The following is a 20611-nucleotide window of genomic DNA, read 5'->3' on the forward strand; positions in this document are numbered from 1 at the left end:
TTTAACTGAGTAACTCAGTCTCCAAATGCAGGCACGTTTTCAGGGAATAAGGTTAGGACTTCTGCATAACCTTGATGAAAGAAAGGGTATAATTCAGAGCATCATAACTAGCTTGTATGGTAATACTAAAGGGAGGATTCATTCTAATGCACTCATCATCTTCAATCAGTTCCTTTAATCCAAACAGATCACAGATGTAAAGAGAGAGTGTTTTCCATGGTGTCCATGGTTTTAATTTTTCTCAAATGTCTTTCAAGGCTGCGGTAGGCTTGGGGCTGCTGTGACGAATCATGGCGCCGTGCTTTTTAGCAAGGGGAGTTCGTGCACATCCCACAGTGCCATGACGTAAATGATGCACACGCTTCTTTGTTCTGTTGATGTTTCAGATACCCACCCCCACCTCTCCAGGGGGATGGGTTGGAACTGATTAGCTCCTATGTGCTCATTTATTTTTCTGACTAGATAAGGACTGTCTCCTTACAAATAATATCATGAGGATAACGAAGACACTGTAGTTACTGACTGACTCTTGTGATTTGTCATTCATGTAATCTTTCACTTTCCCAGCACAAATTATCAATGCCTACTGCCTGTGGGAGTGTTGGGGAAGACATGACAGTGACATCAATAACCTGATTTGCTCGCTCTGGAATCCAGGAGGAACAAAACAACTGTGTGAGAGGAAAGTGTTGCTGTGCCTCAGAGGAGGGGTTTCTGGGGCAAACACGAAAGGGTGGCCCTGCCTTCTGGATCTTTTGTGTCAGAGAATAATTAAAATATTTCATTTCAGGATCCCACACACTGCTGAAATTGCTCTGGGGTGCTGATATTTTGATATTTGCCATCATCTGCCTCTCACGGTTAGAAGGCTGAGGCTAGAGATGGTGTCCCTGTGTTTTGTTCTGGGATTCACAGGACTGCGAACCAGCAACGGAGGGCAACAGGCATAGACTTAAAGGTCCCTGGAGAGAAATAGCAGGACAGCAAACCCCCAGAACTCACCTCTTCTCAATGAATTACTAATAAATCTACTATGAAGGTTGCTTTGTTCCTTTAGCACATAAATTTCCGAAGACTTCACAAAGCAATTTTGATCTGGTCTTAGATGACTGCAGATATCATAATCCTGTAGCACATTCACTTTGCTCATCTGGGGGATGGAAGGGAGAATTTCTCCTACATACATTTGTCTCAAGGATTAAGTGAGATAATAGTTGTCCAAAACCTGCTGCGGTGGCTGATACCCAATAAATGTTAGTCTGTGTGTGATTAGGGTCATGGAAAGCCTGCCAGAACCGCCCCCCCTTCCATTGGCCTGCACAAGACCGCTGGTGTCTCATTCTTCTGAGACTATGGAGCATGTTTAAATATCTCCTTCTAAGGATGAAAACCTCTTAACCTGCGCAGGGAAAGGTAATGCATTTTCAGACTGATTGGTCAATCAGCTAGATGATGACTGAGAAGACCTGTGGGGACAAGAGAGACACTGTGCTGTACAGAGTGAATGCCTGGGTGAGCTGAGCTATGGGGTGCAGGGGCTTTAGAATCGTGGCTGGGACAGTGAGAATCAGGACCAAGGAGAACCCAGATGGTCTTTTGGTGCAATGTGAGGCATCACCCTTGCCTGGTGAGCGAGCACTCAACAGTGGACCCCAGGGGCTGGAGCCAGAGGTCAGGACCCAGGCCTGCAGCTGTATCCCTGGCATAGTAGAAAAGATAATATGCTTTGTCATCAATTCATTCACAATTCACCTAAGCCTAGTTTTAGAAAGTGATGAGCTTCCTTTTATTATTTCAACTTTAGCATGAAATATTTTATCAACATGTATTCTTGGGAATAGTTGCCTCCATTTCTTTAGTGTTAGTGTACTGTACTTTATCTATAGTTGCATAATCTCCCTTTATATCTCTGTAATCCTAAAACAGTTTAAGAAAAATGAATAAGTTCCTGAAGTCTTCAGTACACCATTGTGTCTATAAATAACAGTGCTCTGTTGTCCACTGGAAAACCTTGTAAGAAGGTAGATCACACGTTAATTGTTCTGATCACAATAACTGTTTTTTAAAAAGCTACAGCTGAGCTTCCTGTGCATTGTTCTGGACTGTGGAATTCCCAACCAAAGGGGAGTCTGTGGCAGGGGATGTAATTTTCCCCAAACTCCACAACCTTCAGAGAGTTCTGCATAGGTAATCAGTGTGGATAGTACCGGCTTTCAGAGTATCTCTCACGTGCTGCAGTTGTGCACAGAATACTTAGCTCATGTGAATTGGTGCTTTGGATTTAATGATCATTGGAGATCTTGTTGTTATATTTTCCTAATAGGATTTTATTGAGGTGTTACACACCAAGAAGAACACAAATAATTTAGATGTGCTGCTGAATGAACTATGGCAAGTGTATCTATCCTGTAACCGTTACCCAGGCCGGGAAAGGCAAGGGTATTTCCAACACCGCAGAAACTTCCTTCTTGGTATTTCTCACCAATCTCTTTATCTCAAAGAGACACATTCTTCTGATGTCTTTGTGTATCAGATTCAGTTTTCACGTGGAATCATGATCCTGCTCTTCTCTATCTGGCTTCTTAACTGCTCAGCATAATGTTTTGTGAAGTTTGTTCTTGTTAGTGTATGCAAGGGAGTTTTGCACATACATTACAAAATGTATGAATACTAAAGTAATACTAAAATGTAGGACTATACCACAGTTTATTCCCTATTCTTTTTTTTTTTCATTTCAGTACTAGAGATTGAACTCATATTCTTCACTCTGAGCTACATCCCCAGCCTTTTAAAAAACTTTTATTGTGAGGCAAGCTGTCACTAACTTTCCCAGGAGAGGCTCAAATGTGTGATCTTCCTGCCTCGGTAGCCCAGAGTTCTGAGGGTGCAGGCGTGTGTCACCACACCCACCATTTTCCATTCTCTTACTGGAGGACAGGGGGTGGTTTCCTGAATATACAGTTGCCATCATGTACCGTGCAGCTTGGAGACCACTTTCCGATGTTGCAACAACCACATTTATTTACCAAATCAAGGGCCTCTCATCCTGTACGTCTCTCACTTGTTCCCGGCCTACTTCTTGCCTTTGATGATGAATCTAGCTATTGTTTGAAACTAGTAAGTATAGAAAATGTGCTTATCTTCCTATTATTTCTTAGTTATTAGGAAACTCATCACTTGAAATATTAACCAAGTTACATGTGAAAGTTTATGGCATCATGCTCTGTCAATAAGTATAAAATAAATTGTGAAATTAAAATTTATTTCTTGCTCTGAAAGGTTTGTGTGTGTATGTGAGGGTGTGTGTGTGTGTGTGTGTGTGTGTGTGTGTTTGTGTGTGTGTATACATCCCTGAAGAGGGTAAGTTCCACATGATGCGTTGTCAGGTCATTTCACCATTTTGTAAGTATGTATAGCAACCCTGCATAAGTCTAGACAGGATAGATGAGCCACTCCATCTATGCAATCAGATGTGGTCAACATGAGACGTGGGGTGCTCCCAGCAGTATCTTGAATGTTACCACATGACTAGTCATTAAGAACCCTTTCGCTCTATTTAGTTCCCATTTATGAGCTCGTATACAAAGTCCACTATTGACCAAAGCACTGTGAAAATACACTGGTTTCTCTTCAGATCACATAAATCTTTTGTCTTTTACTGAAGCACCATGATGCAGCACAATATGTCACAGGTCACATGTATGAATGTGTATATTTATATATTTATATGAACTGCAGTAATAATATCAGACTATTCTTCCATTATTTAAATTGGTTATAAAGATTAGAATATGTGACATTTGAGTCACTAAGTAGAAAATAACTCAGTGTAGTGTATACCACATTAATTCAACATCATTCAGCAAGCATGTGTTCATAATGAACAATGTGAAAAATCAGGTACTGAGATTCCTTCTTTATTATTATTCAAACATTTGTTCTATGAACAATGAAAGAGTAGGTGTTGGGAGAAAGTTCAACTCTAAGTATACAAACTGGCCAGGAAAAAAAGCATCAGTAAGTTTGGTTAGTTTTAATGTACTTGCTTGGACCTAGTTTGAGGGATTAAAATAACTCAGATTTTAGAACAATAACAGAGTAACTATATAGAATACTACTGATATTGCTAACAGTAATCCATTCCTTCCCATATCATGAACAATGAAGAGAAATACACATAGACAGATTAAAACAATATGTCTATCCAGGTGTGGTGGTGCATGCCTGCAATCCCAGCACTTGGGAGGTTAAGGCAGGGGGATGGTAATGAGTTCAAGACCACCCTGGGCTACTTCATAGTGAGACCCTTTCTCAAAAAGAAAAGAAGACAAAAAGAATAACACAATATGTATAAAATAATTTACAAGATAAACTTAAGAAACAGAATTTAGAGAAAAATAGTTTTCAAGATGCTACTATATCTGATCTGCTGGTTCATTTCTCCCTTCCGTTTCTGTCCTCACCTCACCAAATCTGAGCTCAAAATCATTTGATTGGAGCTTTCTCTTCCTTCTAAATTTGTCCCTTCTTTAAGCACTGAGATAAAAAAAAAGTGTGGGCCTAGAATTTTAATCCTACTTCCTACCACTAGATTTCCCCCTTCCTAAGTGCATTTATTTTTAAAATTCAATTCACTATGGAGAATTCAGAAGGGAGGTAGTAGCAAAAGTGATAGAAGTAATAGATTGACAAATTCATTTTTAAAAACTTGCCTATAGCCTAACCCATTTTGGCCAATGGTTGCACTTGGTGACAAGTTTCCCAGCACTACCTCATGAAATTCTGTGATGATATTGTTAATTTTAATTTAGGAAACAATCAAAAGAGCAGCATCTCTTTTCCAATGGGCTGTAAATAAGAGCCAGACTTGTCTTCAGTTTAAGAATTTTGCTTTCCCTATACTAAGGGGAAAATTGCAGTGCAAGGTATAGGTCAGAATATAAAAGATCTATATTTCCACAAAATCTTTGAAAAGATAGTCTCTTAACTTTAATGGAATGTTAGATCTTTTATGTGACCTCTTAACATTTGAATTTGATCAGAGAATTTAGAAAATACTCATCTACTTGGAACCCACCCATCTGCCCAAGATTCCTGTAACATGTTTCCTCTGTGAGTCTAATAACATATATGGGGCAGCACTAGATTCAGTGAAGCGGCTAATGTTTAAGAGACGATGTGAAGAATACTGAGAGACATAGGAATGGGGCAACTTCAAGGTGATTCGGTAGTGTTTTTAGTCACTGCGCACTGACTGTTAAAGGTATGGCTCTGCTGAAGGCCTTAGCTCGTTCATCACCGTGATGGGCGTTTCTGACATGGTGCTGCTTTGTGGTAGGCTGTACCATTTAGTTTGCCCAGAGCACACCGATCTCTCAAAATTGTCTCTCAGCTATTCATTGAATTACTCCTGTAGCCCAAGGATGATGAGGCTGGGCCCTGAGGGGATATTGTATGGGCAGAAAAAAATAAAGCAAAGTTGCTGAGTCAGTGAAGCCAAAAATTTCCATTCCATTTCAAACATGGCAGAGGAGGAGGAGGGGGAGAGAGAGGAAAAGCCAGTTTTCAGATTTTCCGTTAGTTAAGGCCAATCCTTATTTTGATGTTTTAGTGTTTGTGACTTAAGAGAAGCTCTAAATGTGTATTCCAAAGTGCCAAAGAATGTGAATGTGAACTACTAACTACAGTGCCAGGGAAACCACCTAGAGGTGAGATAGGTATGTCGACGTGGAATGAGACGATTTGGGGGTGAATATCAATACATGGAAAGTCACGAACATGGAAGAATAGAGAAGGTGAGACTCAAAGAGCTCATTAGCAGGCCAGAGACTACCGGAGCAAACGTGTAAGTTTTGCGTGACACTGACGGTAACTCTCATGGGTGGGTCAGTACCACTGAAATGTTCTAAAGCCACAGGGCCAGACATAAATACAGAGGTGGATTTCTATCAGAACATTTACTGAGGGAATACAGAGAAGTATTTTGTTCCCACGGGCATTGGAAGGTGAGAAATGGCAGCGTTTTAGAAAATCAAGCTTTAGGCTCAATTCTGGGAAGAGAAGCTAAAATTCAAGAGATTTGAACAAGGAGATGTGCTCAGTCTGCTGGGTGTTGAATCACTGGACCGTTCAAGTAGAAATTAGACAGCTCTTCACAGAGTTGTTAGGTCAAAGCAGGACTAGATGGGTATAAGGTCCTTTTCTATTAAAATTTTGAGCAAAAGAGTAAATATGATTTAACAAAGTAGTCTTGAGAACTCTATGTGGAAGAAGCTAGTTTTATTTCCCTTGAAAAACCCTGAAAGTTTAGCAATATTGGTGTGCGTGTGTGTGTATGTGTGAGTGTGTGTTTGTGTTTTAGTCTACACTGAAAGTGCAAGGTCTATAACAGTGTAAAGTAATTTACTTCTATGAAGGAAATGAAATTGAACTGCTGGTACCAACTAGCCAAGGAGAGTGGATGGGAAACATTTTGCAAATGACTACATCCCTCTGGGTTAAAAAGAAAATTGCCGAATGGCTGTGTAACCACAAAGGCAAAATCGTGGAAACTGAACCTCCAAGTGACAGGTTTATTTCAGTGTTTATCAGTAAAATATTGGTACTGAAATATGGGAACATGAGAGATAAAGTGGAGTATTTTTACGTAAGAGCCAAGGTATGACTACATAGAGAGCAATATTTTATTGCAGGAAATGAATTTTGCTTCTTTGACATGAGACCTTGTAAATACTTTCAACCCATGAGTTATATTACTCATATCTCTTAAAAGCTATGTTGAAGGTTATCCCAAAAATTGCAACTTTGATTTTCATGATAAAAGTATTTGTTCTTATTTTGTTGTTTCCTTCTTTTAAAAATCACCTTATTGGAAAAGTTATATCTTATAACTCTGAAAGCAGAAAGGGCAAGTGAAAGATTTCAATGTTTGGGAATTCTTAATGCAAGGTTTTTGATACCACATAAATTGAACACGCTCTTTTATTAAGAGGAAAATAGTATAAAGCTTTTTGTTTAGAATAAAAACTTTCTAATAAGCAAATGGATATTCGCAGGTTACTCTTCAGCTATTCTCTCTGTATATGTGGCCCTCATATCTCTTATAAATCAACATCATTTTTAAGAAAGATCAACTTCTTATGATTATTCAGGTAGCGTTGCTCCTTTTGAAAAATCAGGGGAGTGTACAAAACATGTATATATGCATAGTATACTGTTTCCTGGTACATACTATTGATATTTTGCTTTTATTCATTTTTTATGTTCAGACATATGTAGACAGTTAATAGCATATAGTATCCATGTATAGACATTCATATCTTGTGTGTACATATGGTGACTGCAGTGACTGTATCTTCATTATTAATAGAAAATATGGGAAAATGTCAGTATGAGAATGATGAAATCACCCAGGTACATAAGTAGAAATTTTTGCCATTCTGTATGGAAAAACATGGTGCTCTATGAGTTATTATAGACTTATTTTCTGTTTATGACACTGTGTCATAACTTGAGATTTTTGTTGTTTGACATTTTTTTTTTGTCTGAAATCTCAGTGTTTTCTCCAGCCTACCTGGTCATTACCTCCATCTTTTAAACCTTAGCTAAATGTAGGACTATTTCCGTGAGAACTTTCCTGCCCTACATCAAGAAGATCTCACTCTTCACTATTTCTGCTCATGCTTCACTACAGGATATTTAACACTTAGCCAGGTTTAGCTATCTCCGCGGTCTACTCTGATCTGCTGAGTGGAGGATTCGCTGTTATTGATGTCTAAGAATTGGGTTTAGTAACGGAGAGTTAGGGCTCGGGAGATTTCTTAGGTGAGTGAATTAATGAACAGATAAATAAAACGAAGGTTAGGCATGTCAATTGGGATATTTGTGTGTGTGAAAATTACCTTTTTATGAATACATTTGCCATAGGAGGCCAGTTATGCATATATCAGATGGAGGAATTCAGATTCACCAGATTTGTTATGTATGGATGACATTTGCATGCCAGGCACATGCTGGAGAGGACAGAATGGCCACTCTTCTCATGTGTAGCCAAGCACTCCTGAGAAGGGTGGAGGAGTGATGGGCAGACCCTAGAACACACAGGACTCCAGGAGATGGAATCAGACCTGGGGCTGCTTCCAATTAGCTGTGTGACCTGAGCAAATTAATTAGTTTGCATGGGTCTGAGTTTACCACTCGATAAAACAGTAGCACTAGATTACATCACCTCTAAAATCACTTTTAACTGCTAAAGATGGGGAGTCATGATATGAGGTAACAGATTAAGCTTTCACTTCATAAATATAAATGCTTAAAATTAAAAACTAAAATAGATTCTGATGCATGGTTATTTTCTCTGTTTACTTCAATTAGTGGCAACCACACACACACACAAGCAATTGTAGAATGCTTTATCTTATACAAAAATTTGCAAACTTGATTAGTTTTTAGTAATTTAAATAGAAAAAAAAACACATTATGTTAGTAATTATGCACCAAACTATGATTCATTTTCAGCTTTATTATTACCAAGGAAGCAGAGAGCTAGCATTTAAGTGACTGTTTTCACTTGTCTTTCGCATACATTATTCCTTTTTTATTCAAATATTAGGAAAATTTATCAGTGGTGTTTCATCTTCCTCCTACACACAGTGATCCAGGTCTTGGCCTGAACACATCCTGAAGCATTTTCTGGGCTTCTTCTTGTAATTCATCAGTAAGCATAGCTTCTTTTACAGAAAATTATTAGATTTTAGAATGTTTGAAAATTGCTAGCATTGACTAGGTTGAGAAAGAAAGGATACTAAGGGCAGGCAGTTTTCACCAGTGGGTGGAGACTTACAGGGATTAAAGTCCAGCACCTCAAAAGATTCCTTTCTTTCTCTCTCATTCCCTTTGACAGACACTGGCTGGGTGCCCCTTGTGCCCGGCCCTGGGGAGGAGAAGAAACTGCAGCTGGGAGCATTGTGAGGAGTAGGGTCGGGGAGGAGCAGGAGCCAAGGATGACGCTCAGGCAGAAGAGCTGGTCGTTGGTGGGCATGGATGTACTGTGGGAGTGTGGAAAGACGTTACCAAAGATTGGAAAAGGGGCAGTCGACTGTCAGGAAACAAACTCCAATGAAGGGCTGGGGGTCAGGACACCTGCATTTCACTGTCTGCACTGACTACAACAGACTCCAAGGGCTGAAATCCCAACTTTAGTGTTGCACTCCGTTATGTTACTGTCTCTTATTTGTAGTCAAAAATCCCTAACAAAAAAGAATCTGAGCCTTGTCCTGCTAGAACTAAAATCTCTCGAGATGATCACTAAGCCCATTTCATGGAGAAATGAACACAAGCCATGAGCGAGGCTGAGCCGTCTTCTTATCACAGCTGACTGCATGGAGAAGGTATCTCGGGAAAACGTGCTTCCTGGACAGGTTATTCCTGTCTGTTGGGAGAGGTCCACTTACTTATATGTCTTGGTGCGCTCGAATATCTTATGTACATAGGATACATAAATCTATATTTAATATGCATTATTTCACATCTATATGTGTATATGAAAACTTGTAGTAGAGTGACTTGTTTTTAACTCACAGCCGAATACTTCTTTTAACCCCTGAGTCTTCTCATCTCTGGAACCCATTTGCAGATATGTGGGTTCAGAGGAGGACAGATAGACCACGAATGACCGAGAGAAAACAAAGGAGCTGAGCATCTCTTGGGACCCAGTGAATTTTGTTTGTATAAAAAATCTCTGTAGTGTTATTCCTGAAATGATTGTTTCTTCCTGAGATTCCTTCTTCCCTGCCTATATAAAAATCAGGGAAATATTTTTGATTCCTTTAAAGATATTTCATTTAAGTGATATCTTTCATTTTTGGTCAGTGTCAGACTAGATGGTTAAGTCAAATTCTTACCTAAGGAGCTATGCTAAATCTCTAAGAGGAAAGAGAAATTATCTACTACCCTATAGCTACGTAAGAAATAAAAATGGAATGGGAAAAAAGACTTTCAAAATCGATTTTCTTCATTTGGTGATAGCCTTGGGCCCCAAATCTCATTTTGTAGAACATCACATGTCTAGCCTTAGTTTTATTTAGTTCAAGTCTATGGCCCTAAATCTCATGAAAGCCATGTTATAAACTCAAGAAATTAAATTCTTCACGGATTTATGTGGGGCTCAGAAAATGCATTCGCACAATCCACAGGGGAGCATAATGGCTCTCTTTCCACAATTGCTGAGAATTGCTGTACCTTTTCTCTGAAAGACACCGTAATTAAAGTCGTAGGAAATTCAGGTGAGCAATTGGTACCAGAGACGGGCAGCGGATGACCACACATCATCCTGAGCAGGAACTGAAAATCCACTGGAGAAGAAGAGACGCGATAGTCAGAGATTCAATCAAATAAACAGCTGGCGCTTTGAAAACGTGTTGGTGGGAAACAGTCTTGTCATTTTATGTTTTTAATTTTTATTAGTGCACACTTTCAGTACATAGTGATTACAGTTATTGTAGGGAACTGGCACATGTACAAACACATCTTGTTTCTCCTTCTTCCCATCCCAGTTTATTTTGTCAGCATTAGATTCATTTACTTAGAAGTCCTTATAAAGTTAATTAACATATATACGCATTAACAATCAGACTAATAAGCCAAAACCATGCAAAACATATAAGACAATTACACTAGCTGTATAGTCCATGCTGGACTAAATTAGCTTTTTGCTTCTCACTTTTTCCCCTATTATCTGTTTTTATTTCTCTTTATTGATATATTGAGTTTTTGATATAAGAGAAAAGCATGGCATATTTATACTTGTGTGTGTGATTAATTTCACCACTCATCTAAAAATGGATAGCTGGGGAGCTGTCCAACATTTCAGGAGCTGTCCATGGTGGTGAGGTTGAGTGGATGACTGGTGCTGGGTGCTCTGCAAGCTCCTCGTGCTCTATGTGTTAGCTCTGGGAGAGGCGTGGTAGACTGAATAACAGCCTCTCAAAGATGTCCGCATCTGTGTCCCTGCAACCTGTGGATATGTTAATGTGCGTGATAAAAGGAACTTTGCAGATGTTATTGCTTTTAGAATCCTGAAATGGGATGATTATCCAGCATTATCTGGGTGGGCCCAGCGAAATCACTAGAGTCTTTATTAGCTAAGCAGGAGGATCAGCATCAGCAGTACATGTGACAGTGGAGCCGAGATGCTTGGTCTATGCAAAGAATAGCCCACGAACCACACAGTAAAGGTGAAAAAAATATGACCGATATATCTCCTTATTTGTCAATAATTTCCACCTAACCATGATCTAGAAAAATGTATTTTCTCCTTTTAATGGACATAAAAACTGCATTTTTATAGAATAGAGTGTGATCATTTAATACATGTACACTATGTGTAGCAATAAAGTCAAAGTAATTGGCATTTTTATCTCCTTACATGATTATGATTTCCTTAGCTTGGAGCCTTTAAATCGTTTTTCCTAGTTACCCATAAAGTATATAGTAAGTTTTTGCAAGCCATATTCATATTAGGTGCCGGAGAACATTACAACTTCTCCTTCTTAGCCAGACCTGGTATCTGTTATTTAACTTCCATTTGCCTCCCCACTGCCCTTCTAAATCGCTAATCATCACTTCTCTACTTTTTTACTTTGAGTTCAACTTTTCTGTCTTCTACATATGACTGGAATCATGAAACATGTGTCTTTCTGTGCCTGGAGTGTTTCACTAATGACTATTGGATCTCCCAACTCACCCATTGTGCAGCAAATAACAGAACTTTGCTCTTTTCAATGGCTGATTAATGTTTCACTGTGTGTCTGTACCGCATTTTCTTTACCTATGCACCTGCTGATGGACATTTCTGTTATCTATATCTCGACGATTTTGAATAGTGCTCTGCTGAGTACAGGAATGCAGCCACTTCTCTGGTGTGCTACTTTCATTAGCTTGAGTACACACTCAGAAGGGGGAAAGTTGGATACGGTAGTTATAATTCTAGGGATTTTTTTTTTTGAAAACTCTATAATGTTCTTCATAATGGTTGTATGACTTTATAATCCTACCACTGTGTGTTAAGAGCTTCATTTTCTCTCCATGTTGTCAGCATTTGTCATTTTTTAACTTTTTTGCTGGTAATCACTTGAGTTGGGCTGAGATGACATATCACTGTGGTTTTCATTCGCATTTCCCTGATGGTAGAGACGTTGTGCATATTTTCTCATACTCATTGGCAGTTTATGGTACCTTGTTTTGAAAAATGTCTATTCACATTATTTCCCAATTTTTAAAAATCAGATTATTTTATATTTTTCTGTTGCATATTTTTAAGTCCTTATCTATTTGGGATAAAACGTCTACATTCTTTTTTTTATTTTTTATTTTTTTTGGTTTTTCTCCGGCACCGGGAACCGAACTCACGACCTTGCGCTTGCCAGGCAGGCGCTTTGCCGCTGAGCTAAATCCCCAGCCCCCAAACGTCTACATTCTTAAATGTATAATGAGGACAGGTTTCTAAGGACTGAAATGGTACTTTGCAAATCCTTTTTCTTTTAAATCACTAATGGTTCATAATTATCTCTGACAGTCAGAAATTTAGTTGCATGTTTTGTCATGTATGTGCATATATATGCAGATATACGTGTTTTTACATGTGTTTAACCTATATGTACCAAATTCAAAGAGGATAGCTTCAATCTACACCATTTAGTTCCTTTGGAAGTGACAACTTTAGTAATCATTGAATAGAAATTATTTAAGTTAAATATAGATAAGGTTATATCATAGGTGCATACAGAATGTTTGCATTCATTGAGATTATAAATGAACATTTTCTCAAATGTATTTAGAAACTGAATATTTTTTGTGTTGAAATATTCAATAGTTCTTTTAGAATCCACTGATACGTTATTAAAATTGATGGAATTATTATCTCCCACAGAGAGTAAGGAAATATTTCTTACTTTCTTCCATTTAGAGTAAGGAATTCAGAGCTCTGAAATGAGCGCTGTGCACATTTTTAATTCACTTTAATATGGAAACCATTAAGAGTATTTTCCCCAACTTATTAGCCAGATATAGAAATACATTGGATTGGTAAAGTGAAACCATCTGTTAGAATCAATCTGGTATTGCTTCTATAAGTAAAATGTTCACAAGTTTTTAGTACTAAAAGTTTTCACTTTTTTCTTTATTGAATCAAAATATTAAGCAACAATGAAACTCTTTCCAGTGTTTTTAATAGATGGAAATCTGTTGCCTCAGAAAATAAATACATCCAGCAAAGTTAATCAACAGGCTTTTATAGTACTAATGTAATTCCCTATTTCATGAAAATCAATAACACTTAAACATTCTTTTAGAGTATTCTTTGAATATAAAATAGAGGCCAAAAATACCATTACAGAAAAAATAAAAATTTGACTTTAAATTTGGACTGCAATGAATGGATAGGAATTTAATCTTAATTATCTAGTTGAAAAGGTGTCCCAAGTGGATATTAACATTATTTTTGATGTTCTTCCAAATAAGTAAAAACTGTAAGGGACATCAATATCAACTACATTTCTAGAATAATCTCATACATTTTCAATAGAACCCATTTTTCTGGAACAGAAGATGAAAGCAGATGCCAATTGCTCTTTTGAAAACAGCTTAAATTCATTCAAATTAATTTATAATAATTTGACCCCAAACTAATGTTGGGTTCTCATCTTTTATCCTTAGAAGACATACAGGAATTTCAAAGCTGGACACAGTGGTGCACACCTCTAATTCCAGCACTTTGGGAGGCTGAGCCAGGACATTCACTGTATGTTCCAGGCCAGCCTGGGCTACATAGTGAGACTCTGTCTCAAAAAAATAAAAACAAAAAGCAAAAAAAAGAAAAGGAACAAAAGGAAATTTAAAAAGAAACCATGTGACAAAACGTAGTATCACTTTATGAAAATTATCAACAGAAATATTTCTGAAATATTTGTTCCTCCGTCTTATTTCCCCTCCAATTCAGAATCAATAGGGAACAAAGGAATTAATAACAACAACAACAACTACTGCTGCTGCTACTACTACTATAGCAACTATTTTAACATACAGATGCTCTGAAGGACTTAAAAGCATGTTTCATGAGAAGCTATACAATATCTAAGTGAAACACCGGGTATAGCACCATTGACAAAGGCATGACTGCCATTTATAAACTTATATAATGCCTTTACAGCATATTTTATTGGTTCTAAGAAAATAGATTTTATGCATTAAATAACTCTGAACCTAGCAAGCATATTCAAATCTATGGGATGACATGGTTTAATTGTTTCTCTTTTTGCCTCTTGGTACATAAAATAATTGTGCATTTTAAATTGATTACTTAGATTTGATGAATTTGACAAGTTGAAATAGAGGCTGTAGCAATGGTAGAAATGAAAGAAAAATAAGCAGAGAGTCAATTTGTGGGCAATAACAAGGAAAATAATTTCATATGGACGTCAATATGCAAAATATGCTCTTTAGATGTTTTATTTGAAGAATAAAAACTGCGCACATTTAAAGTTAAACCTTACAAAAATTTATCCATTTGGGAGTCAGGTAATTATGCAATAGAATCCCTTAGAATATAGAAACTCAAAAGGCAAGAGGAAAAAAATCCTTAATAATGAAGTCCACATCAAAAAGCCTATTTCTTGTTTATGTACTTTCCTGCCCTGGGATACATTTACTTTAATAAATACAATTATAGATAATTTTAGAAAATGTGTTCATCTGGTTTCATATTCTCTAATGGATTGGATGTGGTAAACTTGAAAAATGCATATTGTCAGTTTGTCATTGTCAAACAAGACTTAACAGGGAAAGCAGGGTGTTCATGGAAGGGAGCATATGGGGGTGAATCCCAAAGACCAATGGTAAAGGCCTTTTTTGTCTCAAAAGGAATCAGTCTTACATCCTTTAAAATGCACTGCTGACATTCAGAACTAAACTGCATGTCATTTCTGGATGAATCTAAGCCACTGAGCAAAGGTAAAAGGATGGTCTGTCTACACATCACATTTATGGAGCTGATATAGTGCATAGTCCAGATGGAATCTTAGCTGTCTCCATGCTTAAAGATATTAAGTACCATGGGGTAATTCATCATTGACAGACTGGGCTAAAGAAGATTTTCTGTTCCTCTTACTTGGTATCAGCTGTCCACTTATCCCACTTCCTAATCTTTCAATAAACAAATATTCATTGAGCATCCACTTTGCCTCACACCGCTGAACCACAAGGTCTCTTAAAAAGAGAGACAAAATCCATCTCAATAGATTCATATCTTAAGAAAAGAAACAAGCTAAATAAGAAAAATATATACAAATTTTGAAAATGGTGAGTCCTGTGCTACATAAAGCAGGGAAACAAGAAGGCATTGTTTGTTTTCAGGGATTGTTGTTGTCAGTAGCTCTCTGAGCAAACACGGAAGCAAATAGCTGGAAATGAAAGGAAGATGGGACAGAAAATAGAAAGGATTTGCCACAGGAGCATGGCAGGCAGGCTGGAGAACAGCAATGGTGAATGAAGGGAGGGAAACAATGAAGTCAGGATAAATGAAGGCAGAAGTAAAGCACAAATCGCGCTAAGGCACGATGATCGACTTGGAGGACTGAGGAATCTTTGAAGGTGGAGGGTTTTATGAGATGATTTGTACCTTCAACACTGGCTACAGTGGTGAGGATACCCAAAGAGGCATAAGTTGGATGCTGAAACATCAATTAGGTTGCTGCTGCTGGTGGTGCTCAGTAGGAAGTGGTACAGATGGTGACAGTGATCTTGTTTTGGGTAGATAGTGAAAATAGAGTGAATAGCGGGTGCCAGTATATATGAGGTGTTAAGGAAAGAGTGAAATTAGCATGATGCTAAAGGTTTTGGCCTGAGAAACATGGAGAATGGAGTTGCCAATCCAGAGACGAGGGAGAGTACAGGAAGAGCAAGTTTAAGAAAGAGGAACATAAATCCAGGTAGCATAGTACATACCTGTAATTCTAGAACTTGGGAGTTTCGGGCAGGAGGGTTGTGAGGTCAAGGGCAGTCTGGACCACAGTCAGCTCAAGGTTAGTTAGGTCAGTCAGGACTACGTAACAAGATCGTGTAACAAAAAGAAAAAAATAAATGGAAGAATAGTAAATCAGAATTCAGTATTGGCCATATTAAACATGAAGTAATTGTACATATTTGTAGAGATATAAATCTACTTATTCTTCAAGTAACAACTATTAAGTAAAATATCGACATGTTAAAGTGCTTAGGAGGGGCACTAGATTTGACATTAATTGAAGATTATGGTGGTGGTGTGACGATGAGAAAATTCCTCAGCATAAGATATCTATGTTGAGATCTAAGTCAGACCATATCTTCATGAAGACAGAGTCAAAACTCTTTATTTCTATTTTTTAATATAAAAATCTATTGACTTACCTTCTACAGTGTTGACATATGCAATCAATAAAGACTTGATCACTGGATCAATGAATACCTAAGTGATAAATATCTATATAGTTATCAATGGCTAGCGTTTATTGAATTTCCAGTTGTGTTCTGGGTACTCCCTTAAGTATCTAACATCCACACTCTCCTTGAGGTCTCACAACCTCTTTTATTGTGACAGTTTTACAGGAGAACAATGGAGGATTAGAGAGGATAAGCTAATCGCTCAAGGACATGTGGCCTGGCTTTTGCTGTCCTCATTCTAATCCTGTTTTTGGCCAGAGCTTCATATTAAAAAGAAAAGTATGAGGAAGTGATAGTACAAATACCCTCAGCAGAGGAAACAACATAAATAAAGTCCAAGGTCCAAGAAGACAGTGACCTCTTTAGGAGGTCTTCAAGAATATTGAAGTAGTAGACTAATTATCTTCCAGCAAACTCACGTTTGTATGTTGCTTTTCAGTTTTAACAGCATTTTCTCATTTGCATTAATTATAATTTCTGGGAAGTAGGAAATATTTTTATTATTGGGATTTGGGTATGGAGAGATAGCCTCACAGGGCTAAATTCAGAAATGTAGTCAAAAATGACTGAAGTTTGAACTTGGACTTCTTTCACTAAAACCTAAAATAAAGTCTTACATTTATGGTGATTTGAAGTATTATCATGTACGCATCAAGGGCATAAGAAAATATATATATGAGAACACATAAATATTGATGTCAAAAAACATGGGAGTGAAAAAAGAATTTATAGCATAGAAATGAGTGGTCTGGAAGGTTATGGTAATGATATCAATGATTTTGGAACACCTAGAATAGGCCACTTACTGTGCTAGGATCTTTACATCCCCTACAACTTAACAGGCTGTTTTCTTCATTGAAAAGTTGAGGAAACTGAGGCTGTGGGAAATTAAAGCAATTTTCTGGAAGTCACTACTCAGCCAGGAAGTGGCAGAAAGGAGAAAAGAACTAAGCATCCAAATTCAGTGTTCAGCCCTGAACTGCTTGTTGACAGCTACATTATTTGGGCAGTACTTTCTTTATTCTTTTGTGTTTGTAAAGTCAAAGGTGACATTCAAAAGTCTAAGGAGCTTCTGAGGAATGAGCATGTGTTTTCCAAATTGCAGTAACATTCGGCTTTGTGTTCTCCATCTCCGAATCGGTTTTTACCCTTGCTTTGCACGCTCCTTTATCACATCTTAAGACAGCAGATGGCCCTCTTGCGTTTTCTTTCACTTATCTCTATCTCTAAACAACTAAAAAGCATTTTGGGGAGGTGAGAGAAGGCAGGGAGAGAGTAAGCTAAAAGACTTTGATTATCCCAATGCTGCCCCCTCTCCAGGCTCCTTTAACAGAAGAAGCCACAAAACAGAAAAGCAGTAAATTGAGGTCTGTGAAATCCACAGTCTGAACCAGTGTCCTGAGACCCAGGAATTCCTGGTTCAGGTGCTGCCCTGGGCTTTGGAACACATCAAGAAAGAAGTCAGAGCATTTCTGTTATCAGAAAGCAAAAAGTCTTTTGTGTTTCAAGGTGTCAGTGGGCACTGTGAGGATTAATTTCCTTTCCTTCCTGAAAAAAAAAAAAAAAGTGAAAAAGTGCTTTCAAGGGAGGATAGCAGCAGCGCCCCTGGTAGGGATCTGGCTTCTGCTTGGAGAGCTTAGGCGGGTGAAGAATCCCTGACTGAGCTGGTGAATCTTGGCCTCCTCTAGGGCTGCTAGACAATGAAGGGAGAGAAGCAAACTGACAGCCTCACCTAACTTCCCAACCCAAAGGATTGGAGAAGCGACTGCAGCTCAAGAAAATGCCTGGAAACGAATAATTAATCCACCTATAATAACAATAAGAGCTTAATCTCACTCTCTTCAAATTAATACAGTTACATCAAAAAGCCTAAGAAGTCTTTAATATAAATGGTTTGTTGGTGGATACGTAGTAGTTTGAAAAGGTCACTATTATTAACAGTGTGCTTCTTTTAAAAATCAGTAGAAGAAGGCAAACCTGTTTGCTTTACTCAGGGAATCATTCAAAGATTCCAAGCTAGAACTTCTGAAATGTCCAAATGGCTTCTCTACAAGAATGGAAGCCAAGAGTAATGACTCTTAATATCCACTGGGGCTTTTTACAGTGAATTAGAACAAAAACAAATACTTCAATAGGCTTTTTATTAGGTCTGTCCATCTCGCTACAGACAGCCTTCCCTTTTAAACAGAGTCACAGCAACAGAACACGAGCCCACACTCACTAAAAATGGAAGAACAAAGCACGTGAAGTGACAGAACATGGAAAGGTAGAGCAAAACAACCGGTGTCCTTTTGCTCCCTCATTTACTACCTTAGGGGTGACTAGGGTCTGCAAACTTTTAGCAAAATAAGTGGCATATGTCTGTAAATAAACATAATATCTTTAGTTTTAACAGCAAGGTTAAGAAAATAAACTCAAAGGGTATGCTCTTTAATGGTAAATGTGACAAACATAGTCCTGAAGCCAGTGCTATCCCATGAGACCCAAACCTTCACACTCCCATAAGCTGAACTCTTCCTAAAGGAGTCGTCTTAGTAAGTGTGGAGTAAAGGTAATGACTAGCAGCAGAGCAGCAGCTCCATCCGTGGGGAGGCAGTGGGGCAGTTGTTTGGGGCAAGAGTCCAGCCTCCCTGTCATCAGCCCTCCCTGCACTCCCCCTACTTGCTGGGTAGCAAGTCTTCATAGCACTTCTGCCTGTTCCTGAGACAAAGAGGAAGTGTGTTTTGGTTCAGAAGTGTTCCCAAGGCTGCCTGGGTAGAGCGCCTCTCCTCTCCAGCACGCAGCCGACACTGGGGAAGATGTTTTACAAGTCCCTTGATTAGCAAATGAGCCTCTTTTCTCGGTCTTCACCCTGGATTTTGAACGAGTCTAGTTTTTGCATTTCTCTTTCTTTACCTTCCTGCGATGATAGGCAAAACAGGGTAAAGCGAGGAGGAGAAAAAAATAATACTAAAGTGAGAAGCCTCCAGCAAGAGCCCCACTTGGTTCTGTCACTCGGGTGTATCCTAGAAACCACGATCGGATCGGTGTTCACCCAAGCGTGAAGAGTGTCTCACCCAGCCTTCTCTTTTCAGGTGCCCTCCATTCCCTCCTTTCTCTCGCTCCTTCGTGTTTTCAGTTATCTGAGACAGAACAGTGCTGGGTCGCAGACAGGAAGCCGAGGGGAGGAGGCAGCAGATGTTGTATTTGAATTTCAGACAGAGTTCATACGGCTTCGCCCTCTAGCAGAGCTTGCCAAAAGACAGCAGCTCACGCTGGAGTGTCCCCAAGTCTGGCGGCTCTCTGCTGTCACTAGATTACTGTGACACCTCCCCCTGCCCCAATATTTTTGTCCTGACTTCTTCCACACCCTCCTAGGCGGCGAGCCCATTCCGCCGCCTGGCTGTGCCCGGCTCCAAAAGCGGGAGCAGACTTGGGGCTGGAGTCTTTGCGTAGCACATCACAACATCGCTTTCCTCCTCTTCCCTCTTTGCTCCGCGTTGTCTATGAAAAATGGCAAACCTATCCTTCCTGGCGGTAGAAGGGAGAGTCCAGCAGCAAGTTTAGGGGGACGAAGGAGAAAAGCCCAAGCACCTCCCTCCTCCGGACACTCTCCTGCCGGGCCTCCCTCGTCTGCCTCCGCCCAGGTGGGGGGCTCTGGTGCCAAAGGGATTACCCAGGAGAGCTGAAACCGCCTCAGCCTCGCCCAGTAGCTGAGTTCCTTCCGTGGACCAGAAGGCTAAGGTTAAAGACCGAGAAGCCCCAGCTGAGCAGCCGCAGCCTCGGAAACGGGCGATTTTCATCTAAGAAAAAGCATGGGGCTATTCCTTCAACTCCACCTGCTTTAGCTCAGCCTTCTAGCACCCAACCCGTACAATCCATTTTAGCTTTTTAAAAAATAGTATTTTAAGTCAGTATTATTATTATTATTGTTATTGTTATTTACTTTCGGAAGCGGTACCGAGGAGGGGGACCCCCGAGGCGGTGGGGGTGCAGTGGGGTGGGAGCGGAGCGCTTTGATTAGAGATCTCAGGGGAGAAGATTGCGCTCTCCAGATGCTGATTTCCCAAGCACTTGACAATCACCGGCAGAAGCCGCGAGCCGGCGGCGGCGGCACCTGCCCAGGGGCGCCCGGAGCGCGGCGCTGAGACCCGCGGAC

General features: G+C 39.2%; 1 protein-coding gene across 1 annotated transcript in view; it reads left to right on the forward strand.

Annotated features, from left to right (window-relative positions):
• The window catches only part of Fgf14 (fibroblast growth factor 14), a 625574-nt gene that overhangs the window by 401904 nt on the left and 203059 nt on the right, over positions 1–20611 (forward strand). The window lies entirely within an intron of this gene.

This window comes from Chinchilla lanigera, unplaced genomic scaffold (genome assembly GCF_000276665.1).
Source record: "Chinchilla lanigera isolate Chin_1 unplaced genomic scaffold, ChiLan1.0 scaffold00003, whole genome shotgun sequence".
NCBI classification, from domain to species: Eukaryota; Metazoa; Chordata; class Mammalia; order Rodentia; family Chinchillidae; genus Chinchilla; species Chinchilla lanigera.